This window comes from Capricornis sumatraensis, chromosome 13 (assembly GCF_032405125.1).
Source record: "Capricornis sumatraensis isolate serow.1 chromosome 13, serow.2, whole genome shotgun sequence".
Classification (NCBI taxonomy): Eukaryota; Metazoa; Chordata; class Mammalia; order Artiodactyla; family Bovidae; genus Capricornis; species Capricornis sumatraensis.
In genome coordinates this window covers 82,945,314-82,963,710 of record NC_091081.1, presented here as the reverse complement: position 1 = coordinate 82,963,710, position 18,397 = coordinate 82,945,314, and the positions used below count along the sequence as shown (strand labels likewise).

The 18,397-nt window shown below is 45.3% G+C and overlaps 1 non-coding gene and 1 pseudogene across 1 annotated transcript; both read right to left on the bottom strand.

Annotated features, from left to right (window-relative positions):
- Positions 1–11,310: 11,310 nt before the first annotated feature.
- On the bottom strand, positions 11,311–16,785 carry LOC138089597 (cytosolic arginine sensor for mTORC1 subunit 2-like; annotated as a pseudogene).
- TRNAC-GCA (transfer RNA cysteine (anticodon GCA)) lies at positions 12,450–12,521 on the bottom strand. The gene has a single exon. It is a non-coding gene; the product is annotated as a tRNA-Cys (tRNA).
- Positions 16,786–18,397: the final 1,612 nt, after the last annotated feature.

The following is an 18,397-nucleotide window of genomic DNA, read 5'->3' as shown; positions in this document are numbered from 1 at the left end:
TCAGCTTCAGAACACAAACTTTCAGCATCTCGTTTGGCCCATCAGAAACTTCACTGAAAACACAAGTATTATTCAAGTTTCCGTCTTGATGCCTGGCAGTTTTTCCCTTGGGAAAGAGCTTCCAAAATGCATAGTTTAGATATAAATTTATTCTTTGCTCTAGTGTCTCTTCTGTTGGGAAACCAACATAATAGTAGCTAACATTTATATAGCCATTGTGATGAGCCAGATGCTGCCTTCAGTGTTCTGTGTATATTTACTCACTTAATCACCATAACATCCTGTGAAGTGGATACCATTGCTATCTCCATCTTACATGTGAGGAACTTGAAGGCCCAGAGAGGTTAAGACTTGCTCAAGGACACACAGTTGATAAATGGTGGAGCCAAGTTCTTGGTATACTGACTTTTCTCTTTTCGTATGCTTCCTGTTTCAGTCTTATAGCGTTATTATATCTATATCTCACTGTAGGCCACCCTGGCTTGGATATATTTTAAAACAGAGAAGATGCTGGTTCCTGCTCTTGTGGCCCACGTTGGGGAGAGTCCCCTTGCTTGGAAGGTGAAAGGAGTCGCTGGGTGCAGTGAGGGGCCATCAGACTGGAGCTCTAAAGGGCTCCTGCCCCGCTTTTCTCATCCTAGCACCCACACCGCTTCTGATTTTAATGTGTAATTGAAACTCGATTTAACCCCAACTAACAGGATTAGGTAGTTTGAGCATTCTTTGGCATTGCCTTTCTTTGGGATTGGAATGAAAACTGACCTTTTCCAGTCCTGTGGCCACTGCTGAGTTTTCCAAATTTGCTGGCATATTGAGTGCAGCACTTTCACAGCATCATCTTTCAGGATTTGAAATAGCTCAACTGGAATTCCATCACCTCCACTAGCTTTGTTCGTAGTGATGCTTTCTAAGGCCCACTTGACTTCACATTCCAAGATGTCTGGCTCTAGGTGAGTGATCACACCATCGTGATTATCTGGGTCGTGAAGATCTTTTTTGTACAGTTCTTCCATGTATTCTTGCCACCTCTTCTTAATATCTTCTGCTTCTGTTAGGTCCAGACCATTTCTGTCCTTTATCAAGCCCATCATTGTATGAAATGTTCCCCTGGTATCTCTAATTTTCTTGAAGAGATCTCTAGTCTTTCCCATTCTGTTCTTTTCCTCTATTTCTTTGCATTGATCTCTGAAGAAGGCTTTCTTATATCTTCTTGCTATTTTTTGGAACTCTGCATTCAGAGTTTCAGTTTTCTCCTTTGCTTTTTGCTTCTCTTCTTTTCACAGCTATTTGTAAGGCCTCCCCAGGCAGCCATTTTGCTTTTTTGCATTTCTTTTCCATGGGGATGATCTTGATCCCTGTCTCCTGTACATTGTCATGAACCTCATTCCATAGTTCATCAGGCACTCTATCTATCAGATCTAGTCCCTTAAATCTATTTCTGACTTCCACTGTATAATCATAAGGGATTTGATTTATGTCATACCTGAATGGTCTAGTGGTTTTCCCTACTTTCTTCAATTTATGTCTGAATTTAAGTAATGCTCAAAATTCTCCAAGCCAGGCTTCAGCAATACATGAACCATGAACTCCCTGATGTTCAAGCTGGTTTTAGAAAAGGCAGAGGAACCAGAGATCAAATTGCCAACATCCGCTGGATCATGGAAAAAGCAAGAGAGTTCCAGCAAAACATCTATTTCTGCTTTATTGACTATGCCAAAGCCTTTGACTGTGTGGATCACAATAAACTGTGAAAAATTCTGAAAGAGGTGGGAATACCAGACCACCTAACCTGCCTCTTGAGAAATCTTTGTGCAGGTCAGGAAGCAACAGTGAGAACTGGACATGGAACAACAGACTGGTTCCAAATAGGAAAAGGAGTACGTCAAGGCTGTATATTGTCACCCTGCTTATTTAACTTGTATGCAGAGTACATCATGAGAAATGCTGGACTGGAAGAAACACAAGCTGGAATCAAGATTGCTGGGAGAAATATCAATAACCTGAGATATGCAGATGACACCACCCTTATGGCAGAAAGTGAAGAGGAGCTAAAAAGCCTCTTGATGAAAGTGAAAGAGGAGAGCGAAAAAGTTGGCTTAGAGCTCAACATTCAGAAAATGAAGATCATGGCATCTGGTCCCATCACTTCATAGGAAATTGATGGGGAAACAGTGGAAACAGTGTCAGACTTTATTTTGAGGGGCTCAAAAATCACTGCAGATGGTGACTGCAGCCATGAAATTAAAAGATGCTTACTCCTTGGAAGAAAAGTTATGACCAACCTAGATAGCATAGTCAAAAGCAGAGACATTGCTTTGCCGACTAAGGTCCGTCTAGTCAAGGCCATGGTTTTTCCAGTAGTCATGTATGGATGTGAGAGTTGGACTGTAAAGAAGGCTGAGCACTGAAGAATTGATGTGTTTGAACTGTGGTGTTGGAGAAGACTCTTGAGAGTCCCTTGGACTGCAAGGAGATCCAACCAGTCCATTCTGAAGGATATCAACCCTGGGATTTCTTTGGAGGGAATGATGCTAAAGCTGAAACTCCAGTACTCTGGCCACCTCATGCGAAGAGTTGACTCATTGGAAAAGACTCTGATGCTGGGAGGGACTGGGGGCAGAGGAGAAGGGGCTGACAGAGGATGAGATGGCTGGATGGCATCACTGACTCGATGGATATGAGTCTGAGTGAACTCCGGGAGTTGGTGATGGACAGGGAGGCCTGGCATGCTGCGATTCATGGGGTTGCAAAGAGTCGGACACGACTGAGGGACTGAACTGAACTGAACTGAACAGGATTAAGAGAAGATAGTTTGCTATTGTAAAACCAAGCAGAGGAAAACAGACCCTGCTGTAATCACATGTGTCTTTTCTCTGAGTTGTCCATGGCCTAGAAGGGCTCAGATTCATTTAGTTGGAGAGGTGGGGATTACCTAATTCCCCAGCAAGACGTGGCAGCTCACTCCCTTAGTCCAGCATGTTGTCCTTAAATGTGCAGCCGTGGGAGTCGTGTAAACCGAGATGAAAACCAGCTCTACTGCGGAGTTGGCTTAGGAAGTTTGATTAACCTCTGAGTGCCATGTATGCTTGTCTGTAAAATGGCTGCATTAATAGAAGATACCCTCTCAGGATGCGGTAAGAGTTAACTGAGATTATGTTTGTAAAGCAGGAGATTAACACGGTGGATGGCACAAATGACTCAAAAAATGTACTAATATCAGCAGAAACACATTCCATTTTATTACAGTGATTAGAAAGGAAGCACAGGCAACATGGATGGACCTATAGATTTTCACACTAAGTAAGTTGAAAAGAGAAAGACAAAGACCATATCATGTATATGTGGAATCTAAAATACAGCACAGATGAGCTTACCTATGAAACAGAAAGAGACTCACAGACACAAAGAACCAACTGGTGGTTGCCAAGGTCGGGGGAGGGAAAGATTGGGAGGTTGGGGTTAGGAGCTGCAAGCTATTATGTACAGAGTCAATAAACAACAAGGTCCAACTGTACAACATGGGGAACTATGTCTAGTATCCTGCGACTGAAGCCATAATGGAAAAGAAAATGAAAAAGAACATATACAAAGATATGTATAACTGAATCACTTTGCTGTAGAAAAAGTAGAAATTAACACAACATTGCAAATCAACTATACTTCAATAAAATAAACTTAAAAAAGAAAGGAAGCAAAAAGCAAAAACTTTTATAAACCTGTTTCTCAAGAGAGATATCAGGCACACTAAGTCCTAGAGTCCCCCATCCAAGTGGGCCACCCTGTGTAACACTGAGGCTTCAAGCAACTCATGTGACATTTACAATAATTGGTTACATACTTGGCCATAAGGGAAATCACAACAAAACCAAAGAATCAATAATAAAAATTCTGACCAGACTACAGCAATTTTTTGAGAGCAACAGCTAAAAAGATATCCCCTAAAGTTTTTGTGATATAAGCATTTTAAAAGTCAAATCAAATATGATTTCTAAATGATTCCTAGAGCAAAGAAAATATCTTAATGGGGGAATTTAAATATTTTGAACTAACAACAAAAACACTACCCCAAAACTGTGGAATGTATGATAGCTAAGGCAATATATTGAGTGCAACTTCTGGCTTTAAATGTATACAAAAAAGTTTATTGAATCAGTGAGCTGAGTTCCAGTTTAAGAAGGAAAAGAGCAACTGAGCAAAATCAAAAAAGACAAGAACAGAAATAGTAAAGATTAGAGAAGGAATAATGAAATAGCATTTTACAAAATCACAGGAGAGTAAAACAGAACTAAATCTAAGAAAACCAAGCTTTGTCATCTACAGAAAGGTGGTGCTAACATTGCCTTCAAAGTGAAGTTGTAAGGTGACATGTTACTCTGTGCAGAAGCACTCTGTAGACAGCAGAGAACTACTCTGATGCGCATTTCATCTTTATATCATGTATTCAGCCCATCCTGACCAATTGCCTCTTCTATGCCTGGTGGTGGGAGTATAACGCCTTCTTGGATATTGATCATGTCAGCCCAACAGGACTCAAAACAGTGTCAGCAGCAAAGAGACACACACCGCTTAATGAGAACACAGGATGGGGATGTAACCCGCTCAGGGATGTTACGAAGGTTCTCAGTGGAAATGAGGCTCAAGCAGAGAAAATGAGGCAGGATGGAGGGAGAAGTGTGTCAGACGAAGGGAAGGGCACGTGGTGTGTGTGAAGGACAGAAAAAGGACAGAGGGGCTGAGGCACCATGGCTGGGGAGGGGGCAGGGCTACAGTGTAGGAAGGAGCCAGGAGGCTGTGCTTGGAGTTTCACTTTCTATGAGCCACGGGAAACTGTTTGTTTTTGAGTTGGAGGGGATTGTTTGAACCTCCAACTTGTAGCCAAGCAGAAGCACAGGTAACAACCTGGACTTGTGCTTGGGGTCTGAGCCCTTTACCTGCAGAACCTGATGCTCTCTGCGGATAGATGGTGTCAGAATGGAGCTGATTTGTAGGACCCAGTTGGTGTCACAGAGCATCACTTGGTGGTGTGGGGAAAATCCCACCCCCACGTTGGGATCGTGAGTGCAGAGCCCTTAACTTCCCCTTATGGCATTTCATTTCTCTGTCCTTAAAACTGACTTCCATTTCCCACCTCCTGGAAACTCAGCTGAGCTTAGGTAGGAGTCAGGGGATGTCTACTGAATAGAATGTGGGACTCTTTCCTGCTGTCTCCTGCCAAAAAACACATCCATTTCCAAAGGAGCTCCTTACTCCAGGGGAATGACCTCAGAATAGGATGAATGTGCTTTCTGGGAGAGGTCCAGCTCTTGGTTTTTATTGAGAAAGTCATCAGTGTAGGACAAATAGATAGCAGAGTTAAATTATTACATTCTTAAAGTATTGGAAACCCTCTTATTCTGAGTTCAGTTTGTGGCTTCCAGGGCAGCTGAGAGTCTCATTGTTCTGAAGGTCCTGAATCTCTGCTTTGCCTGTTGGTCTATTGGCTTTCAAAGCCCATGTCTTTACTGATCATATAAGTCACTTGGTAAACCCCTTTAGGGTCTCCTGGTAAAATGTTTCTACTAGGATGTTGTTTTGCCTATAGACAGCTGAAAAATCAAATAACATGACTTAGTTGATGCCTTTGAATTGTGGTGCTGGAGAAGACTCTTGAGAGTTCCTTGGACATCAAAGACATCAAACTACTCAATCCTAAAGAAAATCAACTCTGAATATTCATTGGAAGGATTAATGCTGAAGCTGAAGCTCCAATACTCTCGCCAACTGATGTGAAGAACGGACTCATTGGAAAGACCCTGATGCAGGGAAAGACTGAAGGCGGGAGGAGAAGGGGATGACAGAGGATGAAATGGTTGGCTGGCATCACTGACTCAATGGACATGAGTTTGAGCAAACTCGGAAATAGTGAAGGATGGGGAATCCTGGTGTGCTGTAGTCCATGGGGTCCCAATTAACGACTGGACAACAACAAACGTTAAAATGTATCAGTTCGGTTCAGTTGCTCAGCCGTGTCCAACTCTTTGCAACCCCGTGGACTGCAGCATGCCAGGCTTCCCTGTCCATCACCAACTCCCAGAGCTTGCTCAAACTCACGTCCATTACATCGGACATGTATAGCTTTACATAACAGGAGATCCCGGGTGCGCTTCCGTGTTCCTATCTTCATCTCACTTTCTCAAACTGTGGACTGCTGCCCCTCCCATCCTGTCTACCTAAGAATTTCCCTTGTGTCAATTTCATCTTTCTCTTTCTTCAAAATCATATTTCCACTCCACTGAACGATACTCACACAAGGAAGCACATACAACAACCCTGAATCTTCTACACTAAAATAACTGTTTCTCTCTTTTTTACAGCAAAACTGCTTCAAATGGTTTCCCTACTCACGAACTCTTCTTCTGTTCCTTCAATTTTCTTTTGAATCTTCTCCAGTCAGGTTTTAAAAAATGCTGAGCTATGACCGACATGTAACATTGTGTTAGTCATGTTAGTACAACATGATTTGATAGTTTTATGTGTTGATAAGTGATCACCACAATAAATCTAGTTAACATCCATCGCCACACATAGTTACAAATACTTTTATTGTGATGAGAACTTTTAAAAAGTAACTTATTTATTTTTAATGGAAAGATAATTGCTTTATAGTGTTGTGTTGGTTTCTGCCATATACAACATGAATCAGCCATAGTGATGAGAACTGTTAAGATGAACTAAAGTGAAGTCGCTCAGTCGTGTCCGACTCTTTGCAACCCCATGGACTGCAGCTTCCCAGGCTCCTCCATCTATGGGATTTTCCAGGCAAGAGTACTGGAGTGGGTTGCCGTTTCCTTCTCCAGAGGATCTTCCCAACTCAGGGATTGAGCCCAGGTCTCCTGCATTGCAGGCAGCCACCAGGGAAGCCCTAAGATGCACTAGCAAGCCTCAGATATACAGCAGAGTATTATTAAGTATAGTCACCAGGCTGGACAGTACACTCCCATGACATTTATTTTATAACTGGAAGTTTGTACACTTTGATTCTCTCCACCCATTTTACCCACCCCTCACCTCTTGCCTCTGAAAACCTCCAATCTTTTATTTACAAGTTTGGGCTTTTCCTTTTTGTTTTTAATTAAAGGATAATAGCTTTGCAGTATTTTGTGGTTTTCTGTCATACATCAACAAGAATCAGCCATAGGTACACCCATGTCCCCTCCCTCCCAAACCCCCCTCCCATCTTCCTCCCCATCCCACCCTTCTAGATTGTCACAGAGCCCTTGTTTGAGTTCCCTGAGTCATACAGCATGGAGAGAGTAACATGGAAATTTTCAGTACAGTATGTAAAATAGACAGCCAATGGGAATTTGCTGTTTGTTTTGTTTTTGATTCTGTACATATGTGAAATCATCTGCTATTTGTCTTTCTCTGTCTGACATTTCCCTTAGCATAACACCCTCAAGGCCCATCCATTTTGTTGCAGATGGAAAGATTTCCTTCTTCTTTTATGGCTAATATTCCATTGTATTGTTGTTATTCAGTCACTAAGTCGTGTCTGGCTCTTTGAGACTCCATGGACTGCAGCATGCCAGGCTCCCTTGTCCTTCACTATCTCTTGGAGTTGGCTCAGATTCATGTCCTTTGAGTTGATGATGCTATCTAACCATCTCATCCTCTGTCGCCTTCTCCTGCCTTCAATCTTTCCCAGCATCAGGGTCTTTTCCAGTGAGTTGGCTCTTCACATCAGGTGGCCAAAGTACTGGAGCTTCATCTCAGCATCTGTCCTTCCAATGAATATTCAGGACTGATTTCCTTTAGGATGGACTGGTTGGATCTCCTTGCAGTCCAAGGGACTCTCAAGAGTCTTCTCCAACACCACAGTTCAAAAGCATCAATTCTTCAGCACGCAGCTTTCTTTATGGTCCAACTCTCACACTGGTACATTTAAAAATCCACATTTTAAATGTATGCCACATTTTCAAATCCATTCATCTATTTATGGACACATATTGTTTCAATGTCTTGGCTGTTGTAAATAATGCTGCAATGAACATGAAGGCACATGTGTCTTTTTGAGTTAGGTTCTTGTTTTCTTTGGATAAATACCCAGGCGTGTAATTGCTGGATCGTATGGAAGCTCTCTTTCTAATTTTTTGAGAAATCCCCATTTTGCTTTCCATGGTGGCCTCACCCCCCTCCCCACCAGCTGTGCACAAGGATTCCCTCTTATCCGCATCCTCGCCAACATTTGTCATTTCTTGACTTTCTGACAGCTGCCAGTCTGACAGGTGTGACGTGCTATCTCCCTGTGGTTCTGAGTTCCATTTCCCTGACGTGGAGCATGAGTGGGCTTTACCGCCCTCTCCTCCATGGGAGCTCCTCTTAGCAAAGTTCCTGATGTGCTGACAGACCCAGTGGGTGACCTTCTTTTCCTGACCCATCAGCGGCATTTGATGTAGCTGATCAGCCCTTTTGCTCTGAAACACTTTTGTTTCCTTGGCTCCTCTGTTCCCCTCCTATAACACTGACACTGCCCCTCAGTCTCCTTTTGGGATGCTTCCGGTTTTTTTGGACTTCGAATGTTCAAATACCCTGAGGCCAGTCCTCAAACCTTTCTTCTCTATTTGTTCTCTTTCTTGATGAGCTCATCCCATCTCATTGCTTTAAAATTCATTCATGTGCTAATGATTCCCCATGTTAGACCTCCAACTTGGACCTCTCCACCAAACTCCAGACTCATAAATCCACCTTGTAAATCCACAAATCGAGCTTGACCATGCAATGTCTGATTGGCATCTCAAACAACGCATCAAAACTGAGTTCTTGATTTCTTCTTTGCCCCCAATCTGCCCTTCCTCTAGTTGTCCTGCCTCAGTAAATCGCAACTCCATTCTTTCATTTCTTCTGCCCTCAACTCTTGGGTTTCTCCCACACTTTTAGTGTCCTTATAAGTTTTCATTTATAATTTTTAAACTGATTACATATTGAACGATACTATTTTAAGTATATTGGGCTAATTAAGACAGATTATAAAAATTGATTTTTCTCTTATGCTACTTTTTTTCAGGGTGCCTACTAGAAAATATGAAATGATGCATGAGGCTTGTGTTCGTGGCTCATGTTGATTTCTCTCAGAGACCAATGATACTTTACTTGAATCTTGAGAAGTGGTGCTGGCTCGTATAAGATTAATACACAACTGGGGTTATGCAACTATGAAAGAGGTGGGTAATGGCAGTTAGAGGGCAATTGGTAGTGTAGGTTACATGGGAGCAGGTGTTTGTTGTTTTTTTAAATATATATTAACATATATAGTGCTCAAGTATATATGCTATTTACAGTATATATCTATATCAACATAAAACACAGGTATCTATATGTGTGTACAATATATGTCCTAGTCCGTATGTTGTCTGGGGAGACCTGTTTCTGGGGGTCAGGGGCCCACACACTTGCTCTGTGGGGAGGAGAGGTGGAGGACTGACTCGGGGTCACTGGAGGGCACACCATGGAAACATTAAGGCCTTCCAAGGACAGAAAGGGGGTTCAGGACCTGAAGGGCTGCCCTGCCCATGCAGTCACCCCGGTTTCAGAACCAGCAAACAATGGACATGTTTTGGGTGTTCTGGACTTTTGTGCAAAATGACTTCACTTAAAAAAAAACAACCAAAAAAAAAAAAAATCCAGCCACATGGGTTCCGAATCAGTGGTTGGGCTCTGAATATCTGTAAGGATTCAGACACAGCTCCCTGACCGGGTGGGTTTCCGGGACTCAGAGGGTCCCATGTGGCCTGGAGAGGAGGTGAGTGGGGCTTTCACTCGCTCAAGAGAATGGGCCTTCTCCTCCCAGCTTCTCAGGGACAGCACTGTCAGCAGATGTCTAGTCACTGAGGAGGACTCTGCCAGTCCTGCTCACTCAGAAGACACCACCCACTGGAGAGGAGACACGGGGGTCCCCCCATTCTCTGGGTGGGGGCTCTCTTGCCATCCGCCTGTCCACCTCCTCGTGGCCCTTCCTCTGATGCTCAGAACAACTCTGCCTTGCCAGCCCTGTGTGGGGTGCCCCGGGGACCCCTGGATCGTAACTGAGCTCTGCTTCCAGCTTTCTGCTCTGAAGGGAAAGCCCTGGAAGCAGCTTCAGTTCTCATGGTTGTCCCTGGAGCCACAGATGTCAACCAAGTGATGTTACACTTCGGGCCCCAACAGGCTCAGCAGGTCCTGTCCCCTGAACCCCCTGCCAACCGCAGCCTGGGTGCAAATACATTAAGTGGGAAACTACACCAAGGCACGGTTTTCTCTATTCAGGCTCAGACAAGCTGCCTCCCTGGTTAAATACTCATGAACGCCACGGTCCTTGGACTGAGGGGTGGGCGGGCAGGTGAGTTGGGGGGCAGAGGCCTTCCATGTTCCCCCACAAGTGGGTCAGGGAGGGCAGGACAGTGGGGGAGCCCTGGGCCAGTCTAGTTGATTGCTGGGGAGGTGGGGGTGAGCTAAGGAAACCCCAGGCCAGAATGCTGGGGATGCCCCCACCTGGGGAGAATCGAGGCTCTGCCAGCCCCAGGAGGGTCCGGGGAAAGGAGAGGGCATAGGAGCTCATGTTCCAGGCTGCTAGGTCTCTAGGGAACCCTGCTGCCCTGAGGATGAGCGCTTGTGGTGGAGAGGGTTGGACAGGACCCCCTTGGCAGTCTTGCTGGGAGTTGGGGCACGGGCCCTGTGGTTGGCAGGCAAGGTTCTGGGTGTCTAGGGTCCCTGTCCGGATCAGCTCCCTCCGCCCCCACCGGGGGCTCCCTGGGAGCCTCACCAGCACACCACCATCCACTGGCCTCCAGTCTACAGGAACCAGCCCAGAGCTGATGGAACCAGACACCAGCAAACGCAGGATCCAGAGCCGCTGTCCTCACAAGGGTCTTCCTGGGCCCCATGAACTCTGCCCTGCTCAACCAGCCCCCAAGATGACAGGAGAATCGGTACCCCAGCTTCCTTCGGCATCTACCAACGCCCCTCCCACCTCGCCCTCCCCCCAACCCCCCAGCCCTAGGTAAGGCCGGATGAGAATGTGGCTGGGCTTACAACTCCCTGGGCCCCAGACACCATTTTCTGGGTTGGGGGAAGAGGTGGGGGGTCTCACTGGAGGATCTGGGGACTCCAGGAAGGCAGGAGGGCACGGGGAAGCCTTGGCTTGGGTCCCAGCCATTGAGGGTGTCTCCTAGAGACCCATCTTTTGGGGGCCGCGGGGCCCATCTTCTAGTCTTTTGAGAAATACTGCAAGAGTCTTCAGGGCAGGGTGGGCTCAGGCCTGGGGGCACGGATGGGGAGGAACGGAAGAGGCCCTCCTTATTTTTCTGCTTGCCTGACTTTCAGGGAGCTGATGTTTTCTTCCGGCACCAGTGTGTGGAAGAACTTGAAGGTGCTGCTGTAGTAGGTTGGGATGTCTGTGGTGGCCAAAGTCTCAGAGATCCATGCCACTTCGATGCACTTATCAAATCCCAGGGCCTGACCTCCAATCCTCACCATCTTCCAGAGCCCCACAGATGCGCTCGTGAACAACAAATTACTAGGAAACCTCTTCTGGGTCTGCTCGTCCATCACCAGGGAGATGTAGCCCTCGATCAGGGAGAAGGAGAAGTGGGTGGGGCCACAGTTATCGCTGGAGGACACCAGGGGGTCCTTCAGTCCACTGGAGTAGAACGTGACGTCCATAAGGAGTGTGGCAACAGTGGGCGGTATGTCAGAGTCCAGGCTGGTGACACAGAGCCTGTTGCTCGGGCTGGACAGTGGGTGAATGACGGGCCTCTGGATGGCCTCGGCCTTCTTGAAGCAGTGCGTGATGCTGAGGTTCTCAGCTGCCAGCATCTCGCTATTGATGACGTGCAGGGTGGTTAACTCTGATGACAAGGCGTGGGTGATGAAGGGCAGGTCCTACTCACACACCAGGATGAAGTCCATCTGGTAGGTGGACAGCGTGGACACAGATGTTCTGATTGGCCATTGGGGCGATGACTGACTTGACGATCTCGGTCATGCCGATGGGCTGGAAACTGGAGAAGCTGCTGCTGCCAGACACCACACTGAGGGCCAGCCAGGTGGCATTGGCCACACCCAGGTGTTCTGAGGAGGGCAGTTCCAGGAAGCCCTCCTCATTGACAATGATGGTGTAATCCTCTGGCGTCTTGATCAGACTGAAGAATTTGCACCTGGTCTCAGAGGACAGGGAGGCAAGTTTGATCAGGCTGTAGGTGAAGAGTGGGATACTCTCCTTGACAATGCTGGCAACTTGCAGCTGAGGGAGCAGGTGTTTGGAGCGTGGGTTTTGGAGCTGAACAAGCAATCACGTCCTAGTTCCACTGCTTAGCAGCAGATGACATCTCCGAGCCTCAGTTTCGTCATCTCTAAAATGGGGATAACAATATTTACCATGTAAAGTCATGTGAGATTTGATAAGATGACGTTGATACAATTGGATATAGCACACCTTCCCAACCCAGGGATCGAACCTGGGTCTCCTGCATTGCAGGCAGACGCTTTACCACCTGAGCTACCAGGGAAGCCTGATATAGCACATAGTGAGCACAAATAAATGGTAGTTAATATCCTGATTTCTCAAGTCTTGACTGATCCCACCTTTGGGGAGAGAGTCCTTGGCTGGCATTCAAGCCAAATTGCTGTTGGTACATGTTCTGAAGTTCCAGTTTCCTAAACCACAGTGTTGAAAACTCTTGGTCATCGTGGAAAGTTCAGTAGATATGAGATATATTATTCCTAGGAATCAGAATTTACCAAAATTACAGGCCCCTGAAGGTGACGTCATTTTAGCAAAAAGATCCTTTGCTACAAAGATGTCACGGTGTGTTTTGTTTGCTTTGTTTGTTGAGTCACTAAGTTGTGTTTGACTCTTTGTGACCCCATGGACTGCAGCACGCCAGGCTTCCCAGTCCTTCACTATCTCCCCCAGTTTTTGCAAACTCATGTTCATTGAGCTGGTGATGCCATCCAACCATCTCATCCTCTCTCACCCCCTTCTCCTGCCTTCAATCTTTCCCAGCATCAGGGTATTTTTCAGTGAGTCAGCTCTTTGCATCAGGTGACCAAAGTATTGGAACTTCAGCTTCAGCATCAGTCCTTCCAACGAATAGTCAGGGTTGATTTCCTTTAGGATTGACTGGTTTGATCTCCTTGCTGTCTAGGAAACTCTCAAGAGTCTTCTCCAGTACCACAGTAGGAAGGCCTCAATTCTTTGGTGCTCAGCCTTCTTTCTGGTCCAACCCTCACATCCATACCTGACTTCTAGAAAAACTATAGCTTTGACTATACGGACCTTTGTCAGCAAAGTGATGTCTCTGCTTTTTTATATGCTGTCTAGGTTTTTCATAGCTTTTCTTCCAAAGAACCAGAGTTTTTTTTAAATTTTGTGCTTGTCGTCACCATCCACAGTGATTTTAGAGTCCAAGAAAATAAAAATCTGTACTGTTTCCACTTTTTCCCCATCTATTTGCCATGAAGTGATGGGATCAGATGCCATGATCTTAGTTTTTTGAATGCTGAATTGTAAGCCAGGTTTTCACTGTCCTCTTTTACCCTCATCAAGAGGCTCTTTAGCTCCTCTTCACTTTCTGCCGTTAGAGTGGGTGTCATCTGCATATCTGAGGTTATTGATGTTTCTCCTGGCAATCTTGATTCCAGCTTGTGATTCACCCAGCAGAACATTTCTCATGATGTACTCTGCATATAAGTTAAATAAGCAGGGTGACAACATACAGCCTTGACGTACTCCCTTCCCAATTTGGAACCAGTTTGTTGTCCCATGTCCAGTTTTACCTATTGCTTCTTGACCTGCATACAGATTTCTCAGGAGGCAGGCAAGGTGGTCTGGTATTCCCATCTCTTGAAGAATTTTCCACAATTTGTTGTGATCCTTGCAGTCAAAGGGATTCATTCAACAGATAATTTTGCCAGCCTCTGAGCCTATCAGCTGTCAATAGTCACCATCTCACCTGCCCGCTAGGGTTTTCCGATCCTGGCCATCTTCCTCAGATTCAAGAACATCCTTAGGACCAAAGCTCCCTGTCAAAACTCTATAGTCTGATGCTGGAGGTGGAGCCTGTCTTGGAGAACTGTGCAAGTCACACTGAAGCCGACAGTTTCACCCTCGTGGAAGGATACTTTTAGGGTGACTCTGATGAGACTTTCTCGAAGTGGGGCTCTGCCAAGCAGTCTCTATTTTTGACACCCACCGTGGACTTAGGATTCTGCTGGTATCATGAAACATACTTACTGGAGGAATGATGCCTGTTCAGCACTTACTTTGCTTAACCTACTGACCCATCAGGACCTGGCAGGGAGATGACACACCGCTGATTGTCTGATTGAATGGAGCAGCCCATCAATCTGAAATAATCATGGTAATTGATGGTTAAATAGGACCCAAATCAAGGAGTCACAGAGTGATTCTCAGAAACACACCTATTGTATAAAGTAGTGATTCTCAGTGTTTTGCGAAGAGGAGCATGTTGCTACTTGTATGACTTGCTATTGTTGCAATCCACCTTTCTTTCATTGAAATAAGCTTTTTAACCTACTTTGAAAGATATACATTAATACTTTTAAAAAGAGATTGCAAATTAAAACTTGTTTTTGGTTTTAAAGGCAATATGTATTTTCAGAATTTGATGACTCTGCTGTACTCCTAATGGCCTCCACTCCCATGGGGATGATGGTGAACACCCTGATGCATAAAATAAGGTCCAGCTCTTCCTTGTGTTCCTCCTGCTTTCAGATATGTTCCGTAGTACCTTTGTCCTGTCATTCCAAGCGACGGCACGTTGTTGAATAAAGTAAGAACTAGAATAAAAGTGGATGTCATAGCTTTTGGATCTTCCTTGAGAAAATAGTTCTTTCTCCTGCAGCACTTAATCATGAATGAATGGAATGAATGTATGATTATTCTTAAATTGTTGCCTGAAAATTGTCATGTCGTTTTTCATTTGTATACGTCACCCTTCATTCAAATAGTATGCTCCTGAAGGGAAGGATATTCTTTTTTTTTTTTTTGGATTTCAAGTGACAGGGATTTAATTTCATGCAGCTTAAATGAGAGTTGAGATTTATTGACTCCTGTAACTGGGAGAGACAGGGCTGCAATGAAGAAATCAGCCTGTGTAGTCAGGGCTTGCTCTCACTCTCCATGTCTCATCTCATCTCATCTTCTCTTTGTGTTGATTTTATTCTCTCTCATTACCAGGATTTTCCTCTCTGTGGTAGGTGATAGGGGTGGCCAGAGGGAATGAATGGAGGGCAGGTGACCTGGTAGCTGGTAGCTACAGACTTTCATCATCTCAGCTGTTGTCTGATGAATTTGGCTGGCCTCCGTCCCTGGTTCCTGGAAGAAAACCTCAAAACTCTTGGAATTTCCCGAGTGATAGGAGTGCCTTTGTAATTCATCTGTGGGTTCTTGGACCACACCTGAGTTTATATGAGGTGACTCATTGTTGGCCCCCAGAGAGTTTTAGGATGGGGCTGGCCAGGTCAGAAGGGCCAACCATGTAATTAGAGGGTTGGGGCTATGAACCAAGTAATATCAGCCCCACTTTCCATGGGTGAAAGAGAGTAGAGATTGAGTTCAATCTCATGGCCAATGGCCCCATCACATAGCTATAGAGTGAAACCCCAGTGAAAACAACTCTGACGAGTATATCAATGTCCCAGAAGAGTGACTCATCCTGAGGACACAAAAGCTTCGCATTTGGAACCTTCCCACATGGTGCCCCTTATGTCTCTTCCTTTGGCTGTTCTTATTTGGTATCCTTTTGCTATAATAAATCTGGATAGTGTTTTCCTGAGTTCAGTGAGTTGTCCTAGGGAGTTATCAAACCCAAGGAGCTCATGGGAACCCCTGCATTTGCAGCAGTGGGTCAGAAGTGTGGGTGGCCTGGGCTGGTGCCTCCAGTGAGGATGGGCTGTAGAGGACGGTGCCCTTAACCTGTGAAATTTGAACTAACTCTGGGTAGCTGGGGCTTTCCAGGTGGCGCTAGTGGTAAAAAAAAAAAAAAAAAAAAAAAAAAATCTGCCTGCCAATGTAGGAGACATGGGTTTGATCTCTGGTTCTGGAAGATCCCCTGGAGAAGGACATGGTAACCCACTCCAGTATTCTTGCCTGGGAAATCCCATGAACCAAGGAGACTTGTGGGCTACAGTCCATGGGATTGCAAAAGAGTCGGACATGACTGAGCAACTAGACCGGCACCTGCGTCTTTAGTGTGCAAATTGCATTGTGCTAACTTTGGTGCAATTTCCAACATTGAAGTGGAAAATTCCACACTAAGACTTCAGTTGGACAGATTGAGTAATGTGGCCACCTTTGAAACTGGCTCCACGCGGCGTGAAGAGGAGCAGTTCTGCTGCAGTGGGGGGCGCGGGGAACCATGTTGGGCGACAGAAGCAGTAGTTGTCTCCCACAGCAAAAGTCTGCATGATTTTCTGGTCTCAGCAGGTTGCAGAGACAGTTAGTGTTCATCAAATATTTATTTGCCCCCTTACATATGTCAATATAACCACAAGTGGGGTCTGACTTCTCGCTGCTCAAAAGCCAATAAAGGGGCAAGTTTGGTGGAAAGGAAAGTTTGCTTTATTTTGGATGCCAGCAACCTGTGCTGGGGGAGGACAGACTCCCGTCCAAAGGCCAGCTCCCCCTCTCCCTGACAATCAGGAGGCAAGAATTTTTACAGGCAGAGGGAGGGGGCTATGTGCAGAAACGGCACAGTCAGCTCTGACAGTCACCTTGAAATTCATCATTGGTGGTCTGACCAGCGTCATCTTGATTATTTTAAGTCCATAATCTTCAGTTCCAGGATTGATTTGTTCCTATTTCCTTGAGGCCAGTTCTCCCAAATTGTGGCAGTTTATGTCATGGCTACAGTCTGGACTTATGCAGTTAACTTCTTCCACCTGGTGGGAGTTTCAGTATCTACAAGACAGCTCATAGGATATGGCTCAGAATATTATCTACAGCCTTTGAGGAGGAACTAAAGGTCCTTGGCTTTGCTTAATGATTAGAACTATTATTATTTATTCTTGTTGGACTATTTTCTTTTGTTCCTGCATTTTCTCATTTCTCTGATTAAACTTATTCTTTGGCTAAAGTTTTCCCACAGACAAAAGACGGGGTGAGGATGTGGTGGGGTGAGGGTGGGGAAGGGTCCTAAGATCCTGCTCCATTTCATCAGTATTCCTTACAGTTAAGTTGGGTCCTTATGGCTAGTTCTGGCCAATGGACTGTGAGCAGAATTAACATGAGTCAGTTTCAGCCAAAGGTAATTAAAAGCCTAGAGTGTTTTCTTCTCCCTCTTCTTTCCTTGCTGCTCTGACCTTGGCCATCAAGTGTCCCAGTTGGCATACCACAAGATGGAGAAAGGTACTTGTTCATGTTGGTCTCTGCTGTGTTAAGTCAATGAGATTTGGGGGCTATGGTAGACTGATTAATACCCCCCCATAGATATTAGGTCCTAATCCCGGAACCTGTAAATGGAAAAAGGGTCTTTGCAAGTCTGATTACTTTAAGAATCTTGAGATGAAGTTGTTGTCATGGATTATCTGGGAAAGTCTTAAATGCCATCATAAGTCTACTCATAAGAGAGACAGAGAAAGATTAGATATCCACACAGAAAAGATGAGGTGACCCTGGAAACAGATTGCAGTGATGTGGCCACAAACCAAGGGAATTTACTCTCTCACAGTTCCGGAGGCCCGGAGTCTGAAATCTGTATAATTGGGCGAAAATCAGAATAGCTGCAGGGTCACATTCCTGTTGACTTCTGGAGGGATTTCTTCCTCACCCTTAGCTTCTGGTGGTTTCAAGCATTTCTTCAGTGTGGCAGAATGAGAACAGTCTCTGCCATCATCTTCACGCAAGTTTCTCTTCTGTGTCTTCTCCCTCACGTGTGTGTCTTCTCTTTTATGTGTGTGTCTTCTCCCTATAATCTGTGTCTTCTCCCTCATGTATGAGTCTTCTCCCTCACGTGTGTGTCTTCTCCCTCATGTGTGAGTCTTTTCTCATATCTGTGTCTTCTCCCTCATGTGTGAGTCTTCTCCCTCACGTGTGAGTCTTCTTCCTCACGTGTGAGTCTTCTCCCTCATGTGTGAGTCTTCTCTCTCATATCTGTGTCTTCTCCCTCACGTGTGAGTCTTCTCCCTCATGTGTGAGTCTTCTCTCTCATATCTGTGTCTTCTCCCTCACGTGTGAGTCTTCTTCCTCACGTGTGAGTCTTCTCCCTCATGTGTGAGTCTTCTCTCTCATATCTGTGTCTTCTCCCTCACGTGTGAGTCTTCTCCCTCATGTGTGAGTCTTCTCTCTCATATCTGTGTCTTCTCCCTCATGTGTGAGTCTTCTCCCTCATGTGTGAGTCTTCTCTCTCATATCTGTGTCTTC